The 25,638-nt window shown below is 35.1% G+C and overlaps 1 pseudogene; it reads right to left on the bottom strand.

Annotated features, from left to right (window-relative positions):
- LOC120144769 overlaps window positions 1–25,638 on the bottom strand; it is a 60,417-nt pseudogene that overhangs the window by 15,445 nt on the left and 19,334 nt on the right.

Genomic DNA, 25,638 nt, shown 5'->3' with positions numbered 1-25,638 from the left:
TATCTTATATTCTTTGGAGTTTTCCCTTAGTTGGATTGCTTGTTTAGTAACACTTATTTCAACATGGTATGTAACCTCTACTTAAAGGGGATGATATGAATCAATAAATTTCAAGTCAGATTATTAAATTCTTAAAAGGTTCATGTCTCCAAACGAGTCTCGAAACTCCATTTGACAAGTTTAATCTCCTTTTTCATCATGGGTACATGAGGAAGAAACAAGAATCAAGGGGGAAAAAACTCCTTCAAGTCGAGCAATTTGCCAATCAATCGTCCGGTAATCAATCCACAACCAAGGACCATAACAATAATCAATCTCAACATTTAATGTTACAAAATGCAGAGTATAAGTGGTTACAAAGAGAGAGATGAAGAAGCACGGGCAACGTTATATCATGGTCTAAAAGTCAACCAAAAGAGAGAAAAATGAGAAGCAAAAACCTGTTGGCTTCCAGGAGAAATAACAAGATAATTCTGTGAATGTGCCAACCTCACAAACATGGATTCAACACGAAACTGTGAACCTCTAGAAAGAACAGAAAGGAAATCGATACCAAAACACGAGCAACTTCTGATGTTCGATTTATCTGTAAAAGCCAATACGATCACAATTGTAAACCAGGATGAACTGTAAAACCAGGGAAGGAGATTTGACTTATCTCCATAGATTCACTGTAGACAACAGGCACAATAGATCAAAGACAACACTGATAGGCACAATTAAGAACAATAAAAAAATGTCATTTCTTGACAAAGAAAATGCTAATAGTTATTGGAGACAATACGATGTCCCAACTACCATTCCGCATGAAAAATTCAAGATAGGTGCGCATTATCATACCATATCAAGTTAATTCGTTATCTCCAAATTCAACTTTCCCCTTTCAACCACATATTCGACACATCTGTACCTTGCACGTGCACGACCACTTGAATACCATATTGTCAATACTTTATAAGGGATTGCTGGAATTTTTCGCCTCAAACAGATTCAGCTACTGCTTCAGCTATACACATATTAACTTCACTACGCATTAACGGCCAGATATTAAGGACAATTCTACCACCAACATGGACACCACTTGCATGAGTTCGGCCCCATTCATCCTCTATTATTGCATCTTCAGTCACAACATTATCAGCAACCAATGGCTGAAGCAGCAATTCATCTTCTAAACCCTTCTCAGAAGTGTTAGTTTCTTCAGCTTTTATTTTGGTTTCAGATGGCGTCCTTGATATTTTATTAAGCAATCCTATGCCAAGATGTGCTTCTATTTCATCTAGAAAACCAAGAGAGCAACCTTGTATATCCCAACCCATTAAAATATCAGGATCAAGAGAACATAAAATGTCCATAAACTGACCAAATAAGTGTTTCTCCTCATCGAAATCAAACACTTTAAACCCAGATATCCCATCACGACTCCTGCAATAAAATCAAGATGAGTATGAAAAGTTAAAAGGGCAGAAACATTTTATGTGAATAAAATAGAACAAAAAGTTTCTGGCGAAACTGATGTTGGCATCATTAGATGCTAAATAAACCTTTCAAATAAAAGAAGACAATGACATCCAGAAATAAACTTTATATCAAAGGATGCAGAATAAACCAATCAACGTGCAATTAAATCACAAACTTGCAAACCTCTGACAAAATCCACCGTTGCTATACAAAAGCACATAAACTTCAGTCACATAATCATAGTCATTCTGAATTGCGAGAGCTATGACATTGACGGCATCAAATTGAGGATCAGGTCGTAGATCTCCTCTAGATTCTGTGTGAACTTGTCAGAAAGCATTGAAGTCCTACAGAGATCAAGCATCAATTTGTATTTCAGTAATGATATGCAATTTTCAAGCATCAATAAGAAATACTGCATCAACAAAGATGTTGTGACTGATACCTCCAAGCTTAACAATGTAAGCTGCTGCCCAGCACCGACACTTGCAGGAACTTGGAATCCAATTTGGCTTAGCGCAGTAGGCATGGATTTTCCATCTGGACCTGAAATCTGAGACATGTCTTGTGATCCAGCGGTGCATTATTTATGTTAGTAATTTGTCCTTGATATTTTGATTCATCGCGGCAAGAGTTCACGTCTGAACCAAGGACCAAATTCTTCTCTGGATGACCTCGATCCAACACTGATTCCATGTGATATTTAGAAGTAGTTTCAGTCAAAGACTCCTTATGGTTAACTGGTGAAGACTTTTTTGAGGAAATTAGACACTCGGAAGAGCCTGCAAAATTTTATAACCTATTGATATGGTTTCTCCAATTTATCTTTCGACAGAAGAAAAATCATAAACTCTACCTGTTAAAGGTGGAGACTCTGCTTTTAGTTCATTACTCTGTTTTGAAGTTCCTATAAATACAGAAACAAAATTCATGAAAAAGAAATTGAAAAAAGTAGGAAACAAAGCAGCCCTTTGAACAAATCTAGCCTATACCTTTGTCAAGACATGATAGCCATCCATACACAGAATCCACAGAAGGGGGTGAAAATACAGGCGTTAACTGGTCCAATAAAGACCCATCATTTTGATATTGAGTAGGGACGCCCTAGGCAGCTTCTTAAGATTTACAGCTGTTATTTCCAACGGAATTGTTCTGATTTTCCTTCTCTTCTGTTTCCTGTGAAAAAAAGGGATAATCTCATCCATAGCTCTCCCTTTTCAAAGGTAAACACACACAAATTGGTCAACAATAAATACAAGGAGTCATTGTAACTATAGCTTTTCCTACGGGCCTTAGATATAATTCTTTCAAACAAATGCACAGATGACAGCATATTGCCTAGAATATCATAAACTCTATTCTGAACAATACAAGCTGCACAGTTAGTGGCTTATTGACAGGTTTTAACAATAAGCCATAACCATATGACACAAGACAACTGTTTTTCTGATTTCTTTACGGCCAAAAAACACTCCCCCGCCCCTTCTGCTTCTGCTTCTGCTTCTTTTCTTCTTTTTTTCTTCTCTTTTGAGACAGGAATGGTTCTTGATGCACAGAAACAAGATGCATAGTTGCTTATATTAAGGAGAAGTGGTTTTAACCAAAGGTAAAACATAATGAAATGTTAAGGTACAAGATTTCAGAGAATACAAAAATGCACCTGATGTTAAATGTTAATTTCCCTATCTAAAAAGTGGAACATTTCCAGGTCCATCATTCCAATCTGCAGGTAGGGGTCTCTTGCAGAAGGTCATGCCAATTAATTCAGTTTTTTCCTAATTTCCAACAACCAAGCCAGTATGGTGACCATGTTGTCCACCACCACAATCTTCGTTGAGCAAATCGCTTTTGTCAATCACTGCATCCACGAGCACAAGTTTGTGGGCAGATAAGGAAGTTCCACTTGTGTTGTAATCTTTGAGAATGTAACCATCAATTCCTTGCACTTCATACTTACATGAAGCGAACAAACACCAAGAGCCGCTAATCCCTGTTTGCTGCAATTGTTTCATCAGGAGAAACTATTTCCTTATGGGATTCTGAAGCGTAGGCATTAGAAATTACGGGTTCTGCAGCAGTTGCTTGAAAGTCGAACTTTTTATCATTATAGGTTTCACAAGGACCAACAGAAATTGTTGAGTCACACTTCTCAGGGTAAAGCTTCACCGCTGACATCTTCCCCTTATGTTCAGGATGGTCTGTGCTAGCCTCTGATGCATTATAAACGTCAGAAAATTGGGGTAGAACACCATATGTCGAATTAGAATGGGCAAGTTCTTCTTGTTTATTGGTAAATGATGGCCTACGCTTGAGAGAACCAGGGGCTTTCATGTCAAGGTCATCATGTACCTCATGAAAATCTAATTGTTTTGGGCTAATGAAAATAGGTGCTTCCTTTTTCCTAGTTGGATAAACATTCTTGCTTCTAACAGATCCACAATCAGCGGGTTCAATTTGGCGACTTCTCTTTTTCCTCATCAAGTCTCGCGCAGAGCATTCAACTAATGTGCTTGCTTCTTGTTTATTGCAGTCGTTAGCATGTAAATTTACATATAAAGGATTGTAAGTTTTCCCAAAATTATTTTCAGATGAGAAACTTGTGCCTAAATATTCTTTAATTTCATCCGTGCATGCTTCAGTAACGTTGAAATTGACACCATCCAAGTTATCCTTCCCCTTTTCTATCACGGAAAGAGGCCCATAAAGAATTTTTTCCTGCTTACTACTAAATATTTTACCATTATTGATAAGTGTTTAATTTAGTTAATATTTTACTTTAAAATTACTCCTAAATCATTAGTTTTTGTGGTTTATTTATTTGTTTTCATTCATTTTCTGTGCAGTACGTCAGATTCTAGAAATTACACTAAAATGAAAGAATTCTACAATTTTTTTTTTATTTTCGGAATCGAAGTTGGATTAGTGAACATGAATTCGGGCATGAAACATCTGACGAGGCGATGACTTCAACACCTTCTAGAAGATCCAGTCAGTGTTTCTAGAAGAACGAATAAATTGGCCGCACGTTTCTGGAATACGGATTTGGATTAAACTCAAGTTTAAAATAATATTTTAAACATTATATTTTATCTTTGTATTTTAGTTTAAATAGATATTAGTATTTCAATTAGGATTTAGGATATTATTTTAAATAGTATTTTAGTTTAAATAGTTTTAAGTGTTTTTTTAGGATAAAATATATTTTTTAGGAATTATCTTTAGTTTATTTTTAGGAATTTGAATGCTATAAATACCCTCTAAGGGTGAACCTTGAAACACATCTCTCTCATATGAGAATAAAATCTTCTTTTTCTCTCTAGCTTTTTCTCTATTTTTCGCATATTTCCTTTATTTCCCTTTAAAATTTGTTTTCTAATATGTTAAGTATGACTTTGGTCATGCTTAGTTAAAAATTTTTAAGCCGAGGGTTAAAGCGAATGTTCAATTCCAAACGTGAGAATTGTAAGGTACTTAAATCGCTTCGGATTTTCTCGTTGTGTTCTAGGCTTATTTTTCAAATCAAAACGATTTTCAGCATTTGTTTGGATATTGTTATAGTTAACGTTGGAAGAAGGACTGACTTATTGAAGCACATTCAACTTCCTGAGAACACACTTAACAAAATTGTTTGCTAAGAGGAAACGGAGATCGAAATCAGTTATTGTTGAAACAACATAATCCGAGTCAGCAGCGAGGAATTGTTCTTGTAGTAACCGACGTGAATCTTGAAGTAAAGATAAGTTTCGATGATTCGAGGAATTTAAGGCGAAGCTGAAGTATGGGGTTCTTTTTACATTAAGTTTTCTTTATCGCTATCTCTATTATTTATTTTTAATCTTTATATTTTATTTCTTTAAATAATTAAAAAAACCTTTTATATTTATATTTATTACTATTAATATTTATTATTTTATTATTTTTTCTTTTTTAAATTATAATTATTTATTTTATTATATATTTTCATGTTCATTTGGAAATCTATTTTCTTTTAAATTAAGAAAGAGATTTATTAAATCAGAAACATCACAGTCTCTGTGGATCGACCATGCTTTTTTATACTACATTTTTCTTTTTATTTATTAAGAAATCGAAATTATTTTGATAACCAGACTTCTTATGTTCAGCTTTTATGTCTCTTTTTGTGGAATTTGAAACTGATCCCGCTGAAGGAGATAGAGATAGATCATCGCTGGATCCATCTGTTTGGGGAATATTTTAGCCAGAGGAGACTTGGGTAGGATCAAAAGAATGACAAGTTCTTTCCTTCAGACCCTCAAAGATGATTAAATCCTCAACCAAATCAAGAATATCCTGACATTCTTTCTGTGATTCACTCTTATAATCGATATTGGCTTTCTCTAGCACCTTATCCATGGTTGTTGCAGGTAGCAGAGGAGTCAGAATAGACTCACGAACAAGCTCATCATCTGAGTTTATATCTTCAGCGGCATGAGAAGTGGCAAGCCACCTCAAAAGTCCCGAAACTTCTGTATCTGTAGCCTGTAATTGATAGCACAAGTAGAAGAAACTGGAGTGTAAGTAAGCAGCTTCACAAAAAATTTACCAACAAATTCCTTTAGACAGGCATGTAACCTGATTTATAAAATTTTAACAGTAACTAAAATTTTTCGTGCACTCAAATTTGCACATTCAAATAGTAAAAGTTAGACCACCAAAAAGCTGAAAACATGAAGCATGATGCCCCTGTGGGGAGAAAGGGAGAAAATAGGAGAGCCATCAATGCAGTCAGCTGGCTGCTTCTATTACCCCAAAAGAAATAAAGCAGATGATGACCCAAATACACATCGCCAATAGTTACAAAAGCATATGAATATAAATGGTCAAGAAATGAAAGTCAACTAAGAGTAAAGAGACACTAGCAAAAGAACACAATATATGAGAACTACCTTGGGGTCAGAGGGTAACACTGTTTCTGATGATTGTATTTCACCAACAGACAATAGTACAGGACAGACATCTTTGTCTTCAGATAATGCAGCAGTCATCTCCTTTTCACGTGGCTTACAGTGTTGAGACAGAGATCCTGGCAGGTTGGCTGAAGGCAGGATTGGGTGTTCAAATCCCAAGTCATTGTGAGGCAAATGTTCTTCAACTTTGAAGCACAATTCCATTAGTTTGTAATCAAATCCAAGACCCAGTGAGAGATCTTTTGAAACATCTTCAGGAAGTGGTTTGTCAAGGTCTGATAGTAGAGTTGTCCCACGCATCCCTGTTCTTTTATACTCCTATAGTACCGATTGTAAAGTTTAACAAAGGAACAGAATATCCAAATACAGAACAGCTAATAGATAGGAGAGTTCAAACCTCCCAAATTGGAATAAGTGACTGAACCATTTTCACATCGGATGAGGTCTGTGATAGAGATGTAAATATTTTGAATTGGTGGTTAAGAATGTCTGAAAAGTAAAGGTAACAAACAATTTTAGATACAAAATGAAGAAGTATATATTGCCAGCACTGCAAAGAAAGGTCATACAAACCATCTATAGAGTATCTCCCTCAAGTTCACATAAACCCTGACGTTTAACACTGCAAGTGTTGTAACGTCCCAAAAGGTGGGCTAATGACTAAAATGTAAGTTTTTGAAACTGTGGTCAATTTTGAAGATTTGTTTTAAAAGTTCAGGGACTTAATTGGAATATATTTGTGTAGGATTGAATAGCAAAGAAGTAAGGATGGAAGGATATAATGATCATTTGATAAGAAATGAATTAAACACTTCAATTTAGGGGGTCAAATTATAAGTTTCTGAAACTTATAAACATATTTATATAGTGAAGGAAATTTAGGGGCCCAGTCCTAAATTTACCCATTTCTCTTAGATGTTGAAAAATAAAACCCCTTTTCCCGTGTAATATGGTTTTCTCCAGAAACTTAAGCAAATGTTTTCTCCAATTTTCTTCTACATCGACCCACTGTTGTAGCCTTGATTCTCCACCATACGACCACGGTTCATCGATCCGACACCACTAATAGATTCACCATTGAACGGTGAACAAAACCCGACCTCTATCCCGTTGTGAATCAGCATTTTTCACCGTAAAACTCAATCGGAAGTTTCATCGGTTTTAATTTGACCGCCGTTTGTTTTCGACGATTCGGTCGATCCGGCCACTCGTTTATCACACCTTCTGCACCATCGGACTCACTGTCACCGTACGCTCAAAACTTGACCGAAATCATCACGTCGTTGTGGCTCTGCCGTCGTCACTCGCCGATCCCCGTTGGAGAAGTTGGTACGTTTTCAAATTCCATAAGACATTATATTTCTTGGAAAAATAACACTTGCACGAGACTCCCGGGGTGTCGATCTACAAATCTGGAAAATTTCAAGTCAACCGACGATCGGGAACACCACACGCGCCGCACGTGCCGCACACCGCCCCCTTGAGAGTGGGCGTTGTCTGCCAGCAGGAAAATGGGTTGAATCGGTCTGAACCAGCTGGATCGGTCCAGACCGAGCCGAACCGGACTGAACCGGATCGGAATGAACTGAACTAAGCTGAACCATTAACCGTTGTTAATCGTTGACCGACCGTTGACTTTTTTCGGGTACATATCCTGATGTTTTTCGACGTCATGAGTCCGTTTTGCCAAATTCGAACCCGATAAGCTATTTTTAACTGATTAATCATCCGATTCGTTCCGTTTTTCACAATTAAACTCCGTTTCTGATGAAATTCCTGTTGTTATGTATCTAAGGAATTTTTGGAAGTTGGTTTCAAGTTCAAGAGTGATCAAATGGTGATTAATTGGTCGATCAATATGGCGAGGAAACTGATATATCGATCAAAAGCAATAATCGGATGGGTCAACGAGATAAGATTGATGAAGTGAAAGATAAGAATTATAAGTATTGTTTTGACTAATGAGGCCCATGTGAGTGCAATACATGCATGACATGGTACATAGATGTTTTATACATCATCTGGAAGACTTGCGACAAGTCGACCATATTTATATCAGTATGATTTTGTCATTTTTATAACTTCGATATGACATTGATATGTCATAGTGTGAAATTATAGTGCATTGATCATGAATAATGTTATATTTTACCATGAATGTTATTTTGAGTATGAACTGCCCCATTGTTAAATTACGATAATATACTTTACCATGGATGGATCAAATAAAATAGACTATATGCCCAAGTAAGTCATTGAGGGACATGATATAATTGGCATGCCATAGAGTATAGCAGGTGCAGGTTTATATTAGCACTATAGTGTGTAAGGACACTAAATGCTGGTTTATATCCGGATTAGCACTAGAGTATAAACCTAGTATAAGTGGTGGGAACGACCTTATGTGTCATATCCGGATTAGCACTATAGTGTAAACTTACTGCAGGTTTAGCACTACGGTACAGGTATTTGACTCGCGTACTCAGGGTCCTCAGGGTTTAAATTGGGCTATGGTTTATTGGTTAATGAATGATAAACATACAAATAAGCTTACGAGCTTATGGGATAAATGAAAATTATATTGGTAAGAAATTTTATATTCGGTTATATCATGTTGATTATGGTAAAATATTGCACATGCATGTAACATGATCTTATGGCATTTGAATATGACATTAAATTTCATGCATGAGTTGTATTGCACTATTTATTGTTTTTAATTGCATCACTAAGTATATACTTAGCGTGTGATGATTTTCACGCGTAGATAAAAATTCAAGAGTAGAGTAAAGAGTACAAAGCACTCCAAGCATCAAGAAATATACTACAATATCAGTAAGACATCATATGATATGATTTTGACTTAGTTAGTGGTATGTACTTATCAATGTCCTAGTTGTTATGTTGAATTATTTTTGAACTGGTTTGTAATAACTAAACTGAATGATTTTACTTTATTTCGATATGGATATCATAAATCCATATTAATATATGTTTTAAATATTATGTGAAAGTTTTATGTTTTTAATAATTTTATATTATAAGTTATCATTTTAAGAAAATAAATTTTAAATCAGTTTTGAATGAGAAAATATTTTAAGAAATTCATGTGACATCTAAAATCTGTATGGGTATAATTATACAGGTTATAGGTGTTTCATTTATTAGTATCAGAGCTACATGTTTAGCCGTTTATGGACATGGAAAGAGTTTATATTAAGTCAAGAATGTATACATGCCACTAGGATGTCAAAAGTTTACTGATAGTTGTATATATACTTTGATGATTCTTATTGGGAGTAAAGATACTCTTTACTAATGTAAGATGATTTTGACTATGTTCAGATGTCGGAAACTAAAGATAAAGGTAAGAAAGTTGATAATGTTGAGAAAAAGGTCGAGATAAAAATCAATCCAAAAGAATCCGATATGACTTCTGTAAAATGCCTTAGAAGAGTGGATGTTGTTAGGGATTTTCCTCTATTCTGTGGAAGAAATGCCCCAGCGTTTAAAGAAGTTTCTGCATTTGAGGAATCCATTAAAAATATTAAACGGATTACAAGAGAAATTGAATCAGATGAGGATCCAGAGGAGATTTCTGAATCTAGTGATGATTCTGAGGTTTCTTCAGGTAAGCTTAAATAATTGAGGAATATTTAAGTTAAGCATTAAATTGTTTAAAGCATTGTTGATTTGAGTAAGAGGAAATAAATAAGCGGTAAATAAGTTATCTGCTAAAAGTTTAAAAGAAAGTTGAGTTATTAGTGAAACAAATGATTACGAGTTTGAATGAGAACAGATGTTAAGCTTTATGGACTTGATAGAGTTACCTTGCGAAGGTAAATTTGTGAAATGGATTGTCTAACCCTTCCATGTTGCAATGAATTATTGTTTAGATTGAGATTGATTCTCAAGAACTTGAAAAGTTTCAAGTTCGTAGTAAGGGGAAAAATAGTAAATTTGCTTGATAGTGTGATTTTAGCATTAACTACTATGAAGTTATTGCTACAAATTTATCCAGTTTTCTTATTGAACGAAGTGAACATTTAGATTTTCATTTTGAGATGAAAAATGTTTCAATTGCTCGAGAATAATTTCTATGGATCTGGATAAGTTATACAGATTTCCTTAAGAATGAAATAAGGAATTCCAAAGTAGAAATATTCAATTCTACTTGATATCAAGTGATATTATAGTGGAATACCTATGGGTTATGATGCAAGTGTGAGTCGGATAGGTAGTAAATGTTTGATAAAGATTCAGGAACTTATGTTCCTGATGAATCTTATGGGGATTATCATTTAACGAGTTTTAAATTATATTGAGCAAGGATTGGTCGTATTTTCACTAAGGTTGTGTTAATGGTCACAAGAAGTGATTAATTTAGAAAGATGTGGATAAATTGGAAAAATTAGTGATTGATGAAAAAAAAAACGAGATCATCACTATCGTGATATCAACAATGAATATGATTAAAATGATGTAAAAAGGATGCATAGCTTTTCAAGCTAATGTGATAGATACTCAAGTATCTGAAGTAAGATCATATGATATTTCAATAACTCAGGAATTTCCATAAGTCTTTTTAGATTTATTATCTGGGTTATCTCCAGATCGAGAGGTGAAATTAAAGATATTATGATTTTCAGGGCTTTGATTTTGTATATATGGTTTAATATCAAATGGATGAAATTGAGTTAAGAGAATGAAGGCTCAATAACAAGAGCTTCTAGATCGAGGATATGATGAACCAAGTATTTCAACCTTACTTGGATCAATTTGTGGTGGCCTTTATTGATGACATTCTGGTATACACAAAGATAATGAAAGAGCATGATGTTTATATTCGTACTGTGCTCGAGATACTTAAGGATATGTTAACACAAAGTGAAACTTTTCTGATATGATAGTGTAAGGAGTGTGATGTCTTGTTAATATAGTTAAATTATTATGTTAAATGTCTAACTATGAGAGTTTCTGAAGTGAAGTGGGAGGCGATAGACCTGAAGGTAATAGCAATTCACTCTGGCCAGGCAGGGTGAAAAGCGAACACCTCAGGGAGTGCCTGTATAAAAATAGAGGATGTTTTTCAGGATGTTGAATGATATTCTGATGTGTTTCCAATCTCCTGTTCCTTCAACTCAAAGAATAAATATTGCGAAATAGTTGAAAAGATTAGGAGCACCCGTGTTCTAGGGTGAAGTTGAGGAAGATTCTGTTGTTATGGACCTTTGGTTAAATGATATGAAGATAATGTTAGAAGGTTTCACTGCTCAGAAGTAGAGAAGTTAGATGGAGTATTTTTGTTACTACGTGGGCAAGCTAGAGTATGGTGAACAAATGTCACCATGAGAATGTTAAAAGATCAAGTGATGTGGTTATTGTTTGTAGAAGAGTTCAAGAATAAGTACATCGATGACCAGTTTATAAGACAAATGAAGCTAGAATATATGAGCTTGAAGCAAAGGAAATACACCGTGTATGGGTATGAATGTAAGTTTAATAAACTCAGCATATTTGTTGATGAGTTAATTCTGACTGAAAATGATGCATGTGATTAGTTGTTTAGGGCTTGCGCCTTAAATTAAAAGAGTGTTACTAGTTTTGAATTTGTTTTTGTTTCAAGAAGTGGTTAATCACGCTAAAGCTCTAGAGAGAGCTTAGAATTAAAGGTTTGAAGAACAAAAATCTCAGATGATTAAGAGAATTAGTGCTTCATAGAGTTCAGCACAATCAAAGAGAGGTAGAGATTCTGGTTTTCAACTTCAGACTCAATTTGAATTAGTTGTACGTCTGTCAAAGGATCAAATCCGATGAGAGTCAGACAAACTCAATTAGTAGGATCTGGTGATGGAAGATTAAATAAGGAGTAAAAAATGTTTAATTGATAATAAATCAGGTTTAAATATAATCTTTGTGAATTGGATTAAAAGTTCTGTTAGAAATTATGTAAATTGAAGTAGAAAAAGTATTTTAAATGGATTAGGTGAGTATTGGAATATGGTAATTGCTGAATCAAGTGGAGAAAATACAAGTATAAGAATGATAAAGAATAAAGTTATGTGCAAGTAGTGTTGACTATCAAGGTTAAGAAGATATGATAAAAATTAATAATCATATATGAGTATAAGTGTTATGATGATATTTCTCATATCGATATGAGAAGAGTAATGGAATTTAAAGGCTGAAGTATGACAAGTGTTATGATGAGGTATAGATTATAAGTTTGGTATAGAAGTAAAAAAATTTCAATTCTAATTGGAAACGATAAAGAGTTGTTATGAATTTTGTATCAGAATTTCTGTGGAGATTAAATTTGGACTTTTATGAAGAAATGGATTAAGTTAGCACCCTTTAGTTTAAAGAGGTAAATATTTCTTGGATAAATATGTAAGGTTATATGAAAAGATTATTTGATTTTGTGAAGTATATGTCTCAATTATATCTGATGAAGATTTAAGGGTACCTCAAAGTTATGGAAATCTTTGAACAAGGTCTCATGAATTCAAATTAACTGTAGCATTGATATTTATAAATAGACAGATAGTGAGTTTAAACAGCTTATTCAGGCTTTTAGAAAAGTTATGCAAGGGGATGAGTGTAATGCAGTTTAAAATATCAGAAAAAATGTCAGGATAAGTTAACCAAGTGTGACATGTATTTGTTTAAGGTTGTGTTTCTTATCCATGTAAATGTAGTCAAAGAGATAAGGATTTATTGATATGTAGGAAGGAAGCTTGAGATATATTTGAATGATTATATTCTCTTTGATCAAGTTGTTAAAGATAAGCATGTTACTTTTGAGATGATAAAAAGAACATTGACATCAATTTCAAGATTAATATAAGTAAATTTTGGAAAGAAGTATGTATTGTACTTCAGGTGAAGATGATACAAGAATAAAGATTTGGTTTATGTTGTAAGTCATTAGAGATTGATGAATAAAATCAGCTGACTCATGACCTTGAGTTGCAAGGATTGGGGATTACAATATTGATAGAATATTATTATCTACATGTTGAGAGACATTATATTTATATAGATTTATAAAGATTAAAAGTAGGAGTAGAATTGAATGAGTGAAAAGATAGGAATGGATAGAACTCCTTAAAAATTGAAGACAAGTTTATTAATTGCAACCACAAAGGTAGAGTTAAAGACTTAAAGTCGGATGAATGTTATCATGCCATAAAAAGAGTTATCATTAAGTTGTTTAATGAGTGGTATATCAGTAAGTAAAGAAAGGTATCAACATAGCTTTAAGTGAAGTATTGTGTAAAAGAAATGTTGGACACCATTAAGTTAGTTGAATTGAAATATTGAGATTTGGTATGGACAGATTAGATCAAAGAAGTTGAAGAAAAAGTGAACATTAATATATAAAAAATTAAGATAGTTGATAGTTATCAGAAGTTCTACACATATTTAAAGAGAAAAGAAATGGAATTTCTAGGTAGGTGATAAAGTATTTTTTAACGTCTTGTTCCGAATAAAATTCTCTGTATAGTATCTCTTAGTCCTACATTCATTGGACCTTATGAGATCTTTGAAAGAAGTGGATCTGTAGTATAACAAGGAAGTGAAATAAGATATGAGTAGACAATTTCCCATCTCTTTGTGCAGTGAAAATTTGAGGACGAATTTTCTTTAAGGGGGAGATTTGTAACATCCCAAAATGTGGGCTAATGACTAAACTGTAAGTTTTTGAAACATTGTGGTCAATTTTGAAGAATTTTTTTAAAAGTTCGAGGACTTAATTGGAATATCTTTGTGTAGGATTGAATAACAAAGAAGTAAGGATAAAAAGATATAATGATCATTTGATAAGAAATGAATTAAACACTTCAATTTAGGAGGTCAAATTATAAGTTTCCAAAAGTTATAAACATATTTAGAAAGTGAAAGAAATTCAAGGACCCAGTCCTGAATTTACCCATTTCTCTTAGATGTTGAAAAATAAAACCCCTTTCCTCGTGTAATATGGTTTTCTCCAGAAACTTACGCAAATCTTTTATCCAATTTTCTTCTGCATCGACCCACTTTTGTAGCCTTGATTCTCCACCATACGACCACTATTCGTCGATCTGACACCACTAATAGATTCACCATTGAACGGTGAACAAAACCCGACCTCTATCCCGTTGTGAATCGACGTCGTTCACCGTAAAACTCAATTGGAAGTTTCGTTGGTTTTAATTTGACCGCCATTTGTTTCAGTTGATTCCGGTTGATCCGACCACCCGTTTATCATACCTTCTGCACCATCGGACTCATCATTCAAAACCTGACCGAATCGTCGTGTCATTTTGGCTCTTTCGTTGTCACTCGTCGATCCCCGTTGGAGAAGTTGATATATTTTCAAATTCCGTAAGACATTATGTTTCTTGGAAAAATAACACTTGCACGAGACTCCCAGGGTGTCGATCGACAATCTGGAAAATTTCAAGCTGAACCGACGATCGGAGACACCGAGCCAAACCGGACCGGATTGAGCTGAACTAAGTCAAACTGTTGACCGTCGTTGACCACTGTTGACTGTTGATCACCGTTGACTGACCATTGACTTTTTCTGGGTATACCTATCCTGACGTTTTTTGATGTCCTGAGTCTATTTTTTAGGTATGTTTTGCTAAATTCAAACCCGATAAGCATTTTTCACTGATTAATCACCTGATTCGATCCATTTTTTACAATAAAGCTCTGTTTCTGATAAAATTCATGTTGTTATGTATCTAAGGAATTTTTAGAAGTTGGTTTCAAGTTCGAGAGTGAACGAATGGTGACTAATTGGTCGATCGATATAGCACGAAAACTGAGATATTGATCGAAAATAATAATCGGACGGGTTAACGAGATAAGATTGATAAAGTGAGAGATAAGAATTATAAGTATTGTTTTAACTAGTGAGGCCCAGGTGAGTGCAATACATGCATGACATGGTACATAGATGTTTTATACATCATAGGAAGACTTGCGACAAGTTGACCTTGTTTATATCAGCATGATATTGTCATTTTTATAACTTCGATATAACATTGATATGTCACAGTGTGAAATTATAGTGCATTGATCATGAATAATGTTATATTTTACCATGAATGTTATTTTGGGTATGAACTACCCCATTGTTAAATTATGATAATATAATTTGTCATGGATGGATTAAATAAAATAGACTATATGCCCAAGTAAGTCATTGAGGGGCATGGAATAGTTCGCTTGCCATAGAGTATAGCAGCTGCAAGTTTATATTAGCACTATAATGTGTAAGGACACTAAGTGCTGGTTTATATCCGGATTAGCACTAGAGTGTAAACCTAGTGTAGGTGGTGGGCACGACCTTATTTGTCATATCCGGATTAGCACTATAGCGTAAGCTTAGTACAGGTTTAGCACTACGGTGCAGGTATTTGACTCGCGTACCTAGGGTCCTCAGGGTTTAAATTGGGCTATGGTTTATTGGTTAATGAATGATAAACATACAAATAAGCTTACGAACTTATGGTATAAATGGCAATTATATTGGTAAGAAATTTTATATTCGGTTATATCATGTTAATTATGGTAAAATATTGGACATTCAAGTAACATGATCTTATGACATTTGAATATGACATTAAATTTCATGCATGAGTTGTATTGCACTATTTCTTGTTTTTAATTGCCTCACTAAGTATATATTTAGGGTGTGATGATTTTCATGCTTTGGTAAAAATCCAAGAGTAGAGTAAAGAGTACAGAGCACTCCAATCATCAAGGAATATACTACAATATCAGTAAGACATCATATGATTTGATTTTGACTTAGTTAGTGGCATGTACTTATCAATGTCCTAGTTGTTATGTTGAATTATTTTTGAACTGGTTTGTAATGACTAAACTGAACGTTTTTACTTTATTTCTATATGGATATCATAAATCCATATTAATATATGTTTTAAATAATTTGTGAAAGTTTTATGTGATTTAATATTTTTATATTATAAGTTATCATTTTAAGAATATAAATTTTAAATTAGTTTTGAATGGGAAAATATTTTAAGAAATTCATGTGACATCTAAAATATGTATGGGTATAATCACATGGGTTTTAGGTGTTACAAATGTCTTGGCCTGACGACACATAAAGTTCATTTGAAGAGTGCCACATCCATTCACGTGGAATTTTGGAAGATACCCAAATAGGAGAACTTACGCACACATCAGAACTTGAATCTGCCTAATTGCAATTCCATATCATAAAAGAGAACACAATTATACGCAAGAAAGGAAATTCATGGCTTTATGAAGAATTTCTTTTATAAGAAGAGGAGGCCTCATTAAAAAACCCTCTTCGTGATTATTGAAATGCCTAAGGGTGTTTCTTAATCAGCGGAAGGAGAAAAAGAGTGCCTCAAATTTCATTAATAAAAGATTAATACATAGATATTGAATATAGTCAAGAACACCCCCTTACAACGAAAAATCAAAAATAAAAAAGATAAATTTTCCAAAAAGAAGCTCCTAAACTTAGCCAATACCAGACTTTGCTAAACCGTCAGCCTCAACATTTTCTGTCCTAGCTACCCATCGAATTAAACCCTCCAAAACTCTTATCCTATCAGCAATATCCTTAACAATTGTAACATACACATCTAGACATTTATTCCATATTATTTATCCGCTCCACTAACAACTTACTATAACTTTTAATAATCAATCGTTTCTTGAAGCACTACCGAAAGGAATCAAAGAAAATTAAACCCTGCTTAATTGCCTTAAGCTCCATTAAGGAAGGTAGACACGGGCCATCATCTTCTTGAAAAGAACCTAGCACCGAAGTAGCTTCATCTCTTAAGATCCCGCCTAATCCACTTGTCTTCCAGTCACCACTGATGGTTGTATCCACATTTAACTTTAGAAAGCCCTGGGGGACCAAGAAAATTATTTAACTATCAGATTTTTAAAAGTCGAATAGAAATCACCAAGAGAGGGATCACTTATGAGGGATTCTTTAGAACTGGAAGCCTCATTAAACTTGGTTAAGAACCAAGACGCTAGCCTAAATCTTGCAGTGAAAAAAAATTCAAACTGATCTAACATCCCCCATAAAAAACAATGACATTTCTATATTTCAAAATTATCCAAAGTACGAAACCCATAATAAAAGACCAAATAGATTAATGAGACACCAAATCTTCCCAAGCTAAAAGAAATCTTTGTGCATTTTCATGAAAAACCGAAGTGATTATCCAAAAATTCAAGAACTTATTCCACATATTCCACGAAACTGAGTAGGTGAAGAATAAGTGTGAGGATGATTCCGTCTCCAATTTGCATAACGGGCATAAAACGTTCACAATCCCTTAAACCCTTTTCTTTAGTAATTCTGACTTTACGACCAATTTCTGATGAAAAACCTGCATATAAAAGTCTCCACCCTTGGAGGCACCAACCTCCTCCATAGGTGGCTCTTCCAAAAGGGATCAACATCCGAACCATAGGAGCACGACTTCACACATGAGCTGACAGTGTAGATACCCTCCAATTTCCTCTCCAAATCAAATCATCCCTCAAGGCTTCCGAAAAACTAGTTTTATTGATGATTTTCAACAAAACTGTCCACTGATCTAGTTCCTAATTTCTTAAGTTCCTTCTCATCTCTACAAGCCAAACCCAACCCGCAGTTCGAAACTCACCAAACTCTATTAACTTACCATTCTGATTTGTAGAGAGGGCAAAAAGTCTAGGGAAAACAACTTTAAAAGGAGAATCTATCGCCCAAAAGTCGTGCCAAAACCGAATGTTCTTGCCATTGCCCACTTTGACTTTAAACATGTTGTGATATTTGGAACCAAAAGAATCTTCTTTAAAATGATTATTCACTACCGATTTCCACAGCCAAGAAGCTTGAGCCGGAATCTTACTATTGAACAGTAGTAAACTCTTGTCAATATTGTACTTGTTTTATATCAACTTCCGTCATTAAGACTCCTTTTCATTAGCGAACCTCCAAGACCATTTCCCTAGAAGAGTTATATTCATAAGGTTGAGGTCCAACACACCCAGACCATCATTATTTTTGGCTTTACACACTATCAACCAATTTCCTCCCCATAAGAACCTTGTCATAATGGAATTGTTCTTTTTATTCACAGAAAAAGGGATATTAAATAAAGATAAATAATAAGTAGGAAGAGAGCACAATACTGCCTTTAACAAGACCAATCTCCCTGCCAAAGAAAGGGTTGTTGCCTTTAAACCGACAAGCTTCTTATAAAATTTCTAAATAACTGGATCCTATAGGGCTGTTGAGTTTTTGTTTACTTCAAGTGGCAACCCAAGGTAATCTAATGGGAAGCATCCAATTGAGGATCCAATAGTACTCACCCACTCCTTTACATCTTCTTTACTTGTATTTATGCCAAATAATCTACATTTATTGAGATTCAATTGAAAACTAGAAATGACTTCAAAGACTCGTAATACTCTCTTTACATTTAGGATATGCATCTTCGAGGCATTACGAAAAATTATTTGATCATCTGTAAATTGCGGATGCGATAAATTAAAGGAACCTTTATTCCTATCGATAACCAAACCACATAACAGACCCGAAGAAACTGTCTTAAGAAGCAATAAGTTAAGAAGTTCCCTAATCAAATTAAACAACAGTGGGGAAATGGAGCAACCTTATCTAAGACCCTTTGCCATTGGAAATTCCTCAGTATGAACCCCATTCACCAGAACTGACATCGTGGTGGTGTTAGCATGTTTTCTCATCCAACTGGACCATTTGGCCTTGAAACCCATCTTCTCCATCACTTTAAAGAGAATTGTCCAATCCACCGTGTCATATACATTCCTTAAATCCACCTTGAACAAACAACCCTTCAATCATTTTTTCCTCCAATAGTCAATTCCTTTATTCGTGATAAAAGATCAATCCAGGATTTGTCGACCAGGAATGAAAGCAAATTGCGAAGAACTGATGATATCATTGATGCAACTTCTCAATCTCCTTGAAAGACACTTCAAAAGAATCTTGTGTATCCCTCCTACCAAGCTGATAGGTCTATAGTCATCTAAGCCACCAATATTATAACCCTTCGGGATGAGAGTAATGAAAGTATGATTGATTACGTGCTCCCATTCTTTTCCCAAGAAAAAATAGTTAAAAATTTCATAATATCTTCTTTTAGGAAGGACCAAAACCTTTTGAAAACCCCCATATTCAACCCATCAGGCCCTGAAGCTTTATTGCTATCGCACGAGTTTAAAGCGTCCCAAATTTCTTCCTCTGAAAACTCATTTTCTAGGAAAAGGCATTGCTCCAAGGAAATTTTGGTAAAATTTAGCTTCACACCTTCTACTTCCAAGGTTGATCGATAATTATAAATTTCGAAAAAGTGATCTAGGAAACTAGCCTGATGAGAGCCGAATCTTTGATGATCTCTCCCTTTACATTAAGAATATTCAAGGAATTCATCCTCTTCATAATAAAAGCATAGGTATGGAAGAATCTTGAATTACGATCTCCATTTTTTACCCATTTTGCTCTCGATTTTATAAAGCCTCTATAATTCATTCCTAAAAGAAACCAAAGTGTGGCACTTCCATTCGAATCAGGATTCTGCTGTAAATAGTTTTCTAAATTGCGAATTCTTTCTTCAACGTCAAGGATCGAACCACCAAGAAACTGATTTCTAGTTCTAGACCAGTTTTTTTATGACAGCTTTCGTGCTTCTCAGGATACTCAAGATTCCAATTCTTTTTTAGATTTTCTTATAATCTTTTTTTTTTTCCGATAAGAATAAGGCTTCATTAAAAAAACCCTTCATAACAATCAAAATCCAAACAACTCAATAGTCATTGGAAGGAGAAAAAGAGAGCCCAAAATTTTATTACCAACTATAAGATCTAACCCCAAAACCAAAATAGATACAGTACAAATACCCCATTAAAACACCCAAAACAACCCCCATCTCACCGAACCAAAACATCTCCCCTCACACTATCCTATGTCTGATTTAGCTAAACAATCAGCTTCCCCATTAATACATCTCTTAACATGCCTAGTTATAATATTGAAATACAACACAGTTTTCTGAATATCTCTAACCAAATCAACATAGTGAATCGGGAAAGTCTCCGGGTTGTTGATCCACTTCAAAGCAAGAGAGAAATCACTCTCTAAAATCAAAATCCCCTTATCCCTCCACACTGAGTCAAAAAAAAAGTCTAACCCTGCTTGGGTCGCTAAAATCTCAGCAAGGATCGGGGGCCTGGTCTGGACGCTCTTGAGAAAGAACCCAACCTCTTATTATCAGCATCTCTGAGAACACCGCTAATACCATTGCACCTCCAGTCAAAATTAATAGCCCCGTCCACATTCATTTTAAAGAAATCCAAAGGGGATGACACCACTTTGGCTTAGACAAACCAAACTTTAAAGGGGAACGGTGCACATCAGCCAAGGTTAAGTCACCCATAAGGCAGTCAACATGGATATGGTTTTAGCCAAGAACCAAGAAACCACCCTATACCTCACCAAAAATAAGATATTATCCTTATCCAGGCTGCCATTATTGAACACTATTTGATTCATGCAATTCCAAATAGTCCAGAAAACAACACCCGACACAAATTTCCAAATATTTAAGATTATTGGGTAAAACTGAAAATAAATTCCAAAATTGAAGGAACCGCACCTAAATCTCCCAAACCACTTTACAAGAAAAGAAAAAGTGGCACACCGATTCTGGTTTCAAGCCACAAACCGTGCATTAAGAATCCTTAATTACTTGAACACCCCTGCTCAATAAAATAGTACTAACAATCAACTTCTGGTGGATCACCTGCAAAAGAAAAACCTCCACTTTAAGAGGAACTAACCCACTCCAAACAATCTTAGACCATGACACATTTGGCTCTAACAAGCTAGAAATTAAGCTAATGTATGATTTAACCAAAAACACACCCTCACCATTTTCTTTCCAAGAGAAACAATCTTCACCCTCCAAACCAGGATGAATTTTATCCAACAACAACATCAGTTCCATCCATTGGTCAGTTTCACTATCCATCAAATTCCTCCTAAGATGAAAGTCTTAAACCCACTTCCCATTGCTAGAACATACAAAATCGGCAATGACCCTATCCTTTTTAACTGACAAAGCAAACATCCTGGAAAATTTAGTCTTCAAAGGGATGTTGCATAACCAATTATCATTGCAAAACCTAATGGAATATCCCTTTCCCACATGCAACATAAGGTGATTTCGAAAGCATAACCCAAAGGTTCATTCGACCGATAGTTATTAATGACTCCTTTCCAAATCCAAGATGCACTGGGAGGCAAATTCTTATAATAGATCTTCTATTAACATTATACTTGCAACAAATTATCTTCTTCCACCAAGAATCCTTCTCACTCCCAAACTTGCATACCCATTTTCCCAATAGAGCCCTATTCCTCATATTTAAATCTGAGATACCCAAACCCTTAAAATCTTTCTTTTTACAAACAGTCGACCAATTAACCTAGTGGATCCGACTCTTCTGAACCGAGGACCCCTGTTTTCCACCCAGCAAGCTTATAATAAAAATTATTCACTATCGGTTCCTAAAGAGAAACAAAACTTTACCTTGCGCCCAAAGGTAGCCCCAGATAATCCTTCGGAAAAGCGCCACGTAAACACCCAATAGAGCTTGCCAAATCCTCAACAATTTGATCTTCCATATTAATACCAAATATCATGCTCTTCAACAAATTCAACTACAAACCCGTACACAACTAAAAGATAACCAAAACCCTCTTAATATTCTTCAATTGCCCTTCTGAGGCTCTGCAAAAAATTATCAAATCATCAGCGAATTATAAATGAAAAAACGTTAAAGACAAATTGTCGCAACCTATCTGAAAATCGTCAAACAACCCCAACTCAACTCTTTAGAGAGCAAAAGGTTAATAAATTCTCCCACAAGATTAAAAAAAGCGGAGATAAAGAACATCCTTGGCATAACCCCCGAGAAATGTTAAAGCTTTCTATGGGAGAATCATTCACAAGAATCAAAATTGAAATTGAAGTTAAACACTCTAACATCCAAGACCGCCATCTTTTTCTGAACCCCATAAACTCCATTATTTTGATCAAGATATCCTAATCCACAGTATCATATGCTTTCCTAAAATCCACTTTGAACACAATACCTTTACTCCATGTCCTTATCCAATAATTGATGCCTTCATTTGCTAAGAATTAATAGTCACAAATCTGTCTCCCTGGGATGAAAGCAAATTGTGAAGGGTTAATCAACACATCTATGCACATCCTTAATCTTCTTGACAAAACTTTAGACAAAATCTTATATAAACCCCCAACCAAACTAATAGGTATATACTCTTCAACACCAACCAGATTCGGTTTCTTCGGAATAAGTGTGATAAAAGAATGATTCACACCTTTCCCTAACTTCTCCCCATCATAGAAACCCTTGAAAAACTTCAGAATGTCTTCTTTCAAAACATGCAAAAATTTCTTGAAAAAACCCATGTTCAATCTATTTGGACCCGTCACCTTATTACTATCTGATGATGCAATTGCCTCCCAAAGTTCTTCATCCGAGAAATTTCTTTATAGATGCACAACTTGATCCTCAGAAAGCCTTTTAAAATTCAGATCCAAATGCTCCACCTCCACCGTAAGCTTCAAGTTATAGGATGCCTTGAAAAATTCAAAAATGAATGATTTTATTTGTTTCAGATCCGCAATCAATTTACCTCTCACATCTATAGATTTTAGGCATTGATCTTCCCTCTATTTGTGGCACACTGGTGAAAATATCTAGAGTTCCGATCACCATCCTAAATCTAATTTTCCCTTGATTTTTGGAACCAAATTAATTCATCTTTTTTATAAAAGGACCATAACTCATTCTTATCTTGTGCAATGTCCGCCATCGAAATCATTGAATTCCTTTGTTGTAGTAGTGCTTTCCGGTAAGAAATGAACTTCTCTAGGTTCTCCATCAATCTTGGTAATTACAATCGGCTACTGTTAGACCACATTTTGATCACTTCCTTTGATTCTTTAATTAATATTTTGATACCCCTACTTTTCTCTTTCTTCAACTCTTTAATATTCCTTTCAACCGTGCCTTTAAAACCTACCTCATCCATTATGTAATTAAAATTTTTGAAAGGCTTCAGACCCAAATTTATCTTACTCGATTCCAACACCACTACATTGTGATCCGAAAGTGATTTTGGCATAATACTTGTACAATGTCTGGGAATAGCCGCAAAAAATTGTTAGAAACTAAAAAACGATCCAGTCTCAAAAACGAAGGAACTTCCCTATTGTTACACCATGTGAAACTCCCTCCAACCAACAGTAAATCCACTAAATTTGCTTGAAACACAAAATCCCTGAAGAGCCTAAGTGAAATCGAATTATGTGATTTCCCAATCTTCTCATCCTGCGATAAATACGCATTGAAATCACCTCCTACACACAAGGGATAATCCAATGTACTAATGAAACTTAGCAATTCCTCTAAAAAAACCTCCTTTTTAAAGTCTACTGTAGTACCATACACATTTACAAAGCAGCAGTCCTCATTACTTTCCTTGATTGTACATTAATCGCCATGAACCTAAATGATATTTTCTGTATCTGAGGTATGAACCAATTTTCATCCCATAAACTTAGTATTCCTCCAGATGCTCCTTCTAACGGCGATACAACAAACCCTCCAAGGTACTTACCCCCTAACTTCCTTCTCATTGACGGTTTAACCAGCTCCAATTTAGTTTCTTACAGAAAGAGAATCGAAGGTTTCCTGTTAATTACCACCTTTCTAACAGCCCTTGCCTTTCCCTTCCTTCCTAATCCCCTGATATTCCAAGTTACACATGAGACCCCTACCATTTACAGTACATTAAACACTTTATCCAGAGTTAATTAATTCTCATCCTCCTCACCCCTACTCGGATTCAATTCCAAAAACTTCTTAGCAAAGGCGATTTTCCCTCCCTTAAATGTTACACCCAGTATTTTACTAACATGCCAAGTAGAAATGAGCTCATCATTCTCTATCGAAACATCCAACATAGAGAAACCCCTATCTGAGTTAACTCTATAATTTTTCTTATTCGACATGTTGTACACTCTATCATAGAAAACAGTAGCAACACTATTCGATCGTCTTCAATTTGTTGGCGGGGACGAAGAACACCTTTTATTTAATTTTTTTCCTGTCGCAAAACCACTAAAACCAACATCAAAAAAAACCATTCTCTCGTTCTGCTCATTCCAAGACAATATGCTCCAGAATTCCTTGAGGCTCTGCCCGAACCTCGCTCTTATTTTCATAACCCATGTTTTTTTAATTTTAAAACTGGTCCAGACAGAATAATTCTTAAATTGGTAGAGATGGGCTCACTAAAATTTTCGGACTGGCTTTTTCACTCCCATCCAATTATTTTTTCTCAACCCGAGCCCCTCAAAATCCCCTCTATAATTTATCCCATAATCTAGTGTATCTGACACCCTTTCTCTATTATGTTGACCTTCTCTAACCCGCGGCATTAACTGCTATCCCCCACAGCAGCAAGAAAAACCAGCAAGTCCACCCCCTTCCAACCACATGTCCACCCAACACCTAGAATCCTCAGCTAACATATCAGTTTTACCAACCACTTTTGTAGCCCCACCTTTTTCCTCCTCCTCTGACGCTGTAACATCACTGTACACACCGTCGGTAGCCAACTCTGATGATATTACTTTAATAATAACCTATTTTCTAAAACTGATCCCAAATTTATTTTAACCTTAAAAGATCTCCCATATGATCCCAACGTGATTGATTCCGGTATGTTGAAAGGGCTCGCCACCCTCAACAACACCCTTGCAACCGACATGTCCTATCTATTCACCGTCAAATCCTGAATGCACATCAACTTCCCCCACCTTGCAACAAGTTTTTCCAAAAATAAAACATTCCAGCATAACAATGGAACTCTAACCAGTTCTACTGAGCAAAAGGCCATAGGGATACCATTCTCATTCAGAATAGGGTTAAGACATTCAAACCAAAAGATTAGTTCCTTCTTTTTATTCAACCATATCTCCTTTAGTTCTTCGACCGTACCAAAGGTGATAATGCATGAGTTCCAAGCATATCCTAGTTGGCTATCCTAACCTTAATCCCATCACTAGCTAGACCCTTTTATACTAGTTCTAGATCAAAAAGAGGTTTAATAATC

Source organism: Hibiscus syriacus, unplaced genomic scaffold (genome assembly GCF_006381635.1).
Source record: "Hibiscus syriacus cultivar Baekdansim isolate YM2019G1 unplaced genomic scaffold, ASM638163v2 tig00002317_pilon, whole genome shotgun sequence".
NCBI lineage: Eukaryota > Viridiplantae > Streptophyta > Magnoliopsida > Malvales > Malvaceae > Hibiscus > Hibiscus syriacus.
Note: the sequence above shows the minus strand (reverse complement) of the source record. Positions and strands in the feature narration are given on the sequence as shown.